Here is a 7,352-nt window from a genome sequence, read left to right on the forward strand (position 1 = left end):
GACAGTTGGAGCTGCCGGTCAGCAGGGCCCGGGGCAGGGGACAGTGAGGACAAGCTGGATCCCTGAGCACTCAGATCTCTCACTGCCTTTGACTTTTGAGGCTTCCGGAGAGGAATGGCTCCTGCTTCATTTCTGCCTTCCAAATCTTGGGCAAATGTCGATTTTGGCCAATTCTCACTCAGAACCATACATGGAAAGGGACTCTGAGAAATGCTTTTAGCTTAACCAAGTGGAGAGTATAATACAGGTTCCCTTTCCTCTCTCTCTCTTTCCTCTCTCTCTGTCTCTCCCTCTCATACATACACACACAATAATCGCTAATCGTAATAATGAAATGATTTTGCTAAGCTGTTTGAGAGTGACTTGTGGACATTTGGGGCCCTATTTGTTTTTAAACATGATCATGTGTCCTCTGAAGAAAGACATCCCCTTACATAACCACAAAACCTTTATCATATTCAAGAAATTTCACAGTGTTACAATATTATTATCTTACCTACAGCCCGTATCCAATTTCTCCAATAATGCCCTTTAGAGCAGTTTCTGATTCAGGATTGCACGTTGCATTTAGTTGTTGTGTCTCTCAGCAAGTGTTTGTGAGCACCTATTACCGGTCAAGCAGAGAGCGACCTTGGCCAGCCTCGCCTTCCCACCCCCCCATCCTTCCCCCACCTCTGAATGAAGTAGGGGGAGGTCACTCTCTCTTCCACTATCATCTCTCCCAGGAAAGGACAGCCAGGATTTTGTCATGGGCATCACAAAAAAGAATGTGTTTCTCCCTTAGGAGAGCAGACACAAGGTTCACTTAAGGAAGCCACGTCCCCTGGGGCAGTGTCCCAGCTGCCCTCCGCACTTCTTTCTCTGGCTACTTCCCTGGGGCCTCTCTCCTTTCCACACCCTTCCTGGCCTTCATCCATCCCTAAGCCATAAGCATGTAAAGCACAAACAGAAGAGAATAAAATCCAAAATGTGAAGCTCACCTGTCAACCATGGCCACGGTGATGGCCCTTACGTCTGCCCCATCCGTCCCCCACACTGGGGTACTTCCTCCCTAGCAGCTCAGAGGAGAGACACAGGTCAGAGGTCCCTGGATTGAGAAGAACCTTGAAGGTCATCTGGTTCTACTGAAGCTTGGACTGTTTTCAGGGACTTGTTTCTTCAACAGCAATGTGCATACAAATCCCCTAGGAGATCCTGTCAAAATGCAGGTTCTGATTCCAGAGGTCCGGGGATTTGCATTTCCAATAAGCTTTTTTTTTTTTTTTTTTTTTTTTTTCCAATAAGCTTTAGGTGTTGTCAGTGGGCTTCCTCCTGCTCTTTACATGGTAAGAATTCAAAGAAAAGCCACCCAGCTTCTTCTTAAATACTCAGAGTGTTTGCCACCTCCTTAGGAAACTGACAGAAACCCAAACTGTTTTAGGCATAAAAAAGAATTTAACTCAAAAAATTTCCATGGTTACTTGCTTCAGGCACAGCTGGATCCAGGTGCTCAAATCATCAGGAATGCATCTCTCAGGACACCTGGGTGGCTCAGCGGTTAAGCAGCTACTCAGCTTAGGGCACGATCCTGGAGTCCCGGGATCGAGTCCCACGTCGGCTCCCTGCATGGAGCCTGCTTCTCCCTCTGTCTGTGTCTCTGCCTCTCTCCCTCTCTGTGTCTCTCATGAATAAATAAAATCTTTAAAAAAAAATAAAGGAATGCATCTCTCCACCTCTCTGCTTTTTTTCTAGCCAAGCTTCCACTCTCTGACTGTTTCTACTCTTAATGAGGCTTCCAGAAGTTTCAGGCTAACATCCTATCAGATGGGCAACCACACCATAAAAGTGAGATTTGTCCCCAAAACTTCTGTCACATTGCTGGGACTGAGTTGCATTGAGCCAGCCTAGATTGCATGCCCATCTCCTTACCAGTCAATGTGACCAAGAGGATGGGATGGACTGACTGCCAGGCCTGGGTCACCTGGCCATCTCTCGAGCTGGGGGATGGGTCAGTTGCACATAAGCATGTGAACTAAGAATGGAGGCAGGAGGGGATCCCTGGGTGGCGCAGCGGTTTGGCGCCTGCCTTTGGCCCAGGGCGCGATCCTGGAGACCTGGGATCAAATCCCACATCGGGCTCCCGGTGCATGGAGCCTGCTTCTCCCTCTGCCTGTGTCTCTGCCATTCCCTCTCTCTCTCTGTGACTATCATAAATAAATAAAAAATTTTAAAAAATTAAAAAGAAAAGAACGGGGGCAGGAGAGGTGGGTCACCAAAGGAAAAAGGGGGAAATAGATGCTGTGCAAGCAAACAGGATAAAGACCCCCCCCCACCCCTGCCCCGAGAAACCCACTATCTCTTCAAATAATCCTCTGCAAGTCCTTCTCTGAACAGTTGCGCCCATTTGGTCCAGTTTCTAGCACAAGTCCTTTGTGCTGTGATGCAGTCCGGAAGGCAGATGGAGAGGAACGGGGTGTGTGTCTGGAACGAGTTGGGACAGTCCAGGGTGTGGCTACTGTTGGGTGGACCCAGAGGTGGAGTCAGGAATGCTGCCTCCACTCAGCCCAGACCATCACCGTGGCCCAACTAGCTCCCCTGCAACAGACCGCTGACTTGTCTGCCTGCCCCTCGTCCTGCCCCCATCACCCACCCCGCAACAGCAGCCAGAGTGATATCCTGAAAATGTAAATCAGATAGTGTCAGCTCCCTGCTTAAGATTCTCCAATAGCCTCTCCTAGCACATTTAGAAAAATGTTCCAGCTCCCTACTCCGACCTGTAATGCTCTCCATGATCCGATGACCGATGACCACTAACTCTCTGATTTCTTCTTCTTCTTTTTTTTTTTAAGATTTATTTATTCATGAGAGATACAGAGAGAGAGAGAGAGAGAGAGAGGCAGAGACACAGGCAGAGGGAGAAACAGGCTCCATGCAGGGAGCCTGATGTGGGACTCGATCCAGGGACTCCAGGATCATGCCCTGGGCTAAAGGCGGTGCTAAACCACTGAGGCACCTGGGCTGCCCTAACTCTCTGATTTCAAGGTATACCACTTACTCCTGCATTCAGTATTTGGCCATCTCAGTCCCTCAAGCCCTGCAACCTTGTTCCTGCCACAGGACCTTTGCACTTGTCCTTCCCTATGCTTGGAACACTGCCTAGGGGATGGGGGGAGGTCACCAAAGAGGCACCTGATTCAGCCTGGTTCAGGTCAGGGATGACTTGCTGAGGAAGGAACCACCTCAGCTGGGAACCAAAGAATGACTTAGCCATGGAACTTTTGTCCAGCTCTACTCCCAACCTGCCCAAAGATGAATGATAACAAAGACTTGGTGAAAGGAACAGAGAGGGCAGAGTAAGCAAAGACCCAGGGCTCTGGGACACAGAGGCAGAGAAGCACTCCTGGTTCTGTACTGGGGGACCAGGCACACATTCTGCCTCTGGTCTGCTCTTCCTCTAAAGATCTTCAAGTCTGGTTCCTTCCTTTCATTCAGGTCTCTGCTCAAAACGTCACCTCCTCCCAGAAGACTTCTCTGACCACCCTAGCTAAAATAACACTCTCCTCTCTCTCTCTCTCTCTGTTGCCTAACTCTGCTTTATTTTTCTTATTCTCAACACTCATCGGCTTATTAATTTGTCTGCCTCCTCCCACTCCAACAGAAGCTCAGGGAAGGTAGGGGTTTTATCTGTTCACGGCTATGTCCCAAATGTCCAGGACAGTGCCTGACAGTAGGAGGTCAATGAATACAAGAATAAATGAATGAATGAATATGAATGGCCAGGGAATGGCAGCATAACAGCCCTCAAGGTCACAGGCTTTGGAATCAGACAACCCTGATGTGAGAGTCCTGGCTCTGCCACTCAATCTCCATGGAACGCTGACCAGGTTACTTAAATCTCTTTGTGCCTCAGTTTCCTCACAAAAATGTGGTTAATGTGAAATGAGTTAAGGAAAGCACAGAGGTCAGCCCCTGGCCCAAAATGAGCACACACGAAACAGCAAGTGTTATAGCAGTGGTCCCCGAGACGCTCTCCTGGAAGGACCTCGCTCATCAGGGTCCACCCTCTCCCCCAACACAGACCTCCAGGATTTACCTACCACACTGTGGCTTAACAAGCAAGTCCCCCTTTTGATTAATCAGATGTGGCTGCTAAAGAGAGCCCCCGATTAACGTGAGGTAGCCAGGGTGACAGCACTGAGTTGGTATCATTCCAGGCAGAAGCAAAGCAGGCGTTTTGGGTGCACAGCTCACCCTGACAGTGCATTGTTAGGTGATTTCCTCTGGGCTCTGCAGAACATGGAAAAAGAGGCTCCAGATGCCCCACTGGTCTTTTCAGGGATCCTCACAGATCCAGGGCCTCAGATGGGGTCTGAATCCACACAAGTCCACAGCACATTTTCTGTGGACTTTGTATCGCCCCTCTTTAAAATCAAAGCCACACAGGTTGCTTTGAGGAACAAACTTGCAAGCAAGGTGACCACGACCCTTGCTCAAGCAAAAAAAAAAAAAAAAAAAATCAGGAAAATGGCTCATGGTCTTGAAGCTCAAATTGTGCTCATCTCTCTATTCTTCAGGAAAACCCGTAGTGGTGGAAATGCCACCAAGTCCATTTTTAAAGCCTGTGTGCTTTCCTTTTTATTTTTGATTGAAGTATAGTTGAAATATGGTATTAAATTAGTTTCAGGTGTACACCATACTAATTCAGCTATTATACACATTATGAAATGTGCTCAGCATGATAAGCACATGACAATATTATTGACTGTATTCCCTGTGCTATACTTTTCATCCCTGTCACTTACATATTTTACGATTGAAAGTTTGTAGCTCTTAATCCCCTTCACCCATTTTACCCATTCCCCCCACCCATTCATATCTAGTGCTAAATTGCCTTCCAGGAAAGTTGAGTCTGTTTTCCATTCTCCAAAAAAGTAAGAAAGTATCAGAAGTGATAATCGCTCCACACCCTTTCCAAAAGCAGACCTTGTTATTTTCAAAACTCCTTACCAGTTTCACAGCCAAAGATATCTGAATGTTCGAGCTTAGATGTCTTTGAATGTCACTGATGCTGGTCTTTTTTCAAGTGTTTTCTGGCCTTTTATATTTGTTTTGTGAATTTACAGTTCCTAGACATTTTGTTTTTATATCTTGTTTGTTTGGGAGTTTGTTTTTTTAAAAATATTGAGAACATTAACACTATATTTTCTATGTTAAAAATACACATTAAATCTTAGGCAGCTAAATCACAAGACACAGATGTAGATGTGTAGGTGTACATACGTGAGTGTAGATGTAGATATGTGGGGGTAGTTGTGTGAGTATAGATGTGTAGATGTGGGTTTGTGGGTATGGGTGTGGATGTGTGGGTGTAGATTTGTGGTTGTGGGTGTGGGTGTGTGGGTATAGATGTCTGGGTGTGGGTGTAGGTATAGATGTGTGGATGCCAATGTGTGTAAGTGGGTGTATGTGTGTGGGTGTAGATATGTGGGTGTGGGTGTAGATGTTCAGGTATAGATATGTGGGTGTAGATGTGTGCATGTAGGTGTAGGTTTGTGGGTCTAGGTACATGGGTGTGGGTGTAGGACCACGGGTGTGGGTGTAGACGCCGGGTGTAGGTGTGGGTGCGCAACTGTGTGTGTAGATGTGCGGGTGTGGGTGTGGGTGCAGGGTGTGCGTGTAGATGTGTGGGTGTAGATGCATGGGTGTGGGTATAGGCACGTGGATGTGGGTGTAGACGTGTGGGTGTGGGCGCACGGGTGTGGGTGTAGATGTGTAGGTGTACATGCATGGGTGTAGGTATAGGCACACAGGTGTGGGTGTGGGTGCAGACGTGCGGGTGTGGGTGTAGACGTGTGGGTGTGGGTGCACAAGTGTGCGTGTAGATGCGTGGGTGCGGGCGTGGGGGAGATACCTCCTCCGGAGCCGTCCTCCTCCGACTGCCGGCGTTCGGGTTCGGGCCTGGCTTGGGGCCCGGCTTCTCCAGCCTCCGCGTTCTCGCAGCTCGAGCCGTGGCCGTGGCGTGAAGCCGGGGCACAGGGGTCCACCGGGTGGCCGGGCGGGCCGGGGGCGGGGCGGCCGCCTCCTGGACGCCTTCCCGGGGCGCTGGCCACTCGGGCCTGCCCACGGCTCAGGTCCTCGGAGCCGCACCGGGAAGGTTCTGGACGCACAGGCGGGGCCTTCGGAGAGCCCACCGGAATGCGGGCGGCGTGCATCTCGGTCCTCACAACCGTCCCCTTGTGACCTTCACAGAACCTTCCCCGGACGCGCCTCGGGCTCGCGCAGCTGTTGCGGGAGCTGCTCGGGTGCGCCCGTGGGGCTGGCGCACGGCGGCATCACGCACGTCCTGAGCCCCTGCCAGGTGCAGGTCCTGAGCCCACAGCCCCCCGAGCGCGTTCTCGTTTGACCTCGGGACCCATGAAGGGCAAGGGGCCCTCACAGCGGCGGCCCAGCCTCACCCCTGGGATCCTTTTCCCTTGTTCGCGTTGTATACGTGCGCCTCTGGTCTGTGGCACAGACATGGGCATTACTTTTTATAATGCGAAATTCATAATAAACTTTTTTTTAAAAAAATCACAAAGTCACGTGGGCTTTGCCAACGTGGGGGAGGACAGTTTACTGACAAGAGCATCTCATTATCATGCACATACAGTGAAGGACTGTGCATATTTTGCTCTTGGAGGCGAGCGTTCTTATATTAAAAAATGCTAACGGGGACATGGGTGAGCAGCCCAAGCACGATGGAGAGTTCTAGTAACATCGGGACACTGTCTAACAAGAAACCAGGAGCTCCAGCGACGTGATCATGGGAGGTTTCTTTCGTCTGATGTTTTCAAGAGGATTTGCTGGTGTTTCCCTTGAGGTTTGGGTCAGTTGGGGTCTGAACAGAAGCCAACACCAGGACAGAGTCAGAAGCACAGGAGGTTTACTAGGGTAGATGCCATCGAGTGACACAGGGGAGGAAGGGCAGGAGCAGGCAGGGGGACGCCCCGCCGGGCGGCTGGGCACCTGAGCACCTGTGCCAGGAGGGAGCGGAGAGGGGGCCCAGGTAGGAAGAGCCTCAGCCTGCAGGGCTACATGGAGGCAGTGCCGGCCAGGCCCAGGAAGCGTTCCGGGTCAGTGGCTGTCACTAGAGGAGTCCACACTGGGGGACTGTCCAGCCCCAGCACCTCCAGCATGGTAGGCCCGTGACCGCGGCTCCTGGGGGAGTGTGGACACGTTCAGAGTTGCCACAGCTAGAGGCCGTGCCAGCTATACTCCACTGCAGCTCTGCAAAATACAGAAATATAGGGACAAAGGAAAGGGTAGCCACATTCCCTGATGTGTTCTACATGCCTAGCCCTTTCTCAAGGGAGGCTGTTTCCTATCCCACTGCC

This window comes from Vulpes lagopus, chromosome 7, assembly GCF_018345385.1.
Source record: "Vulpes lagopus strain Blue_001 chromosome 7, ASM1834538v1, whole genome shotgun sequence".
In the NCBI taxonomy this organism is placed as follows: Eukaryota; Metazoa; Chordata; class Mammalia; order Carnivora; family Canidae; genus Vulpes; species Vulpes lagopus.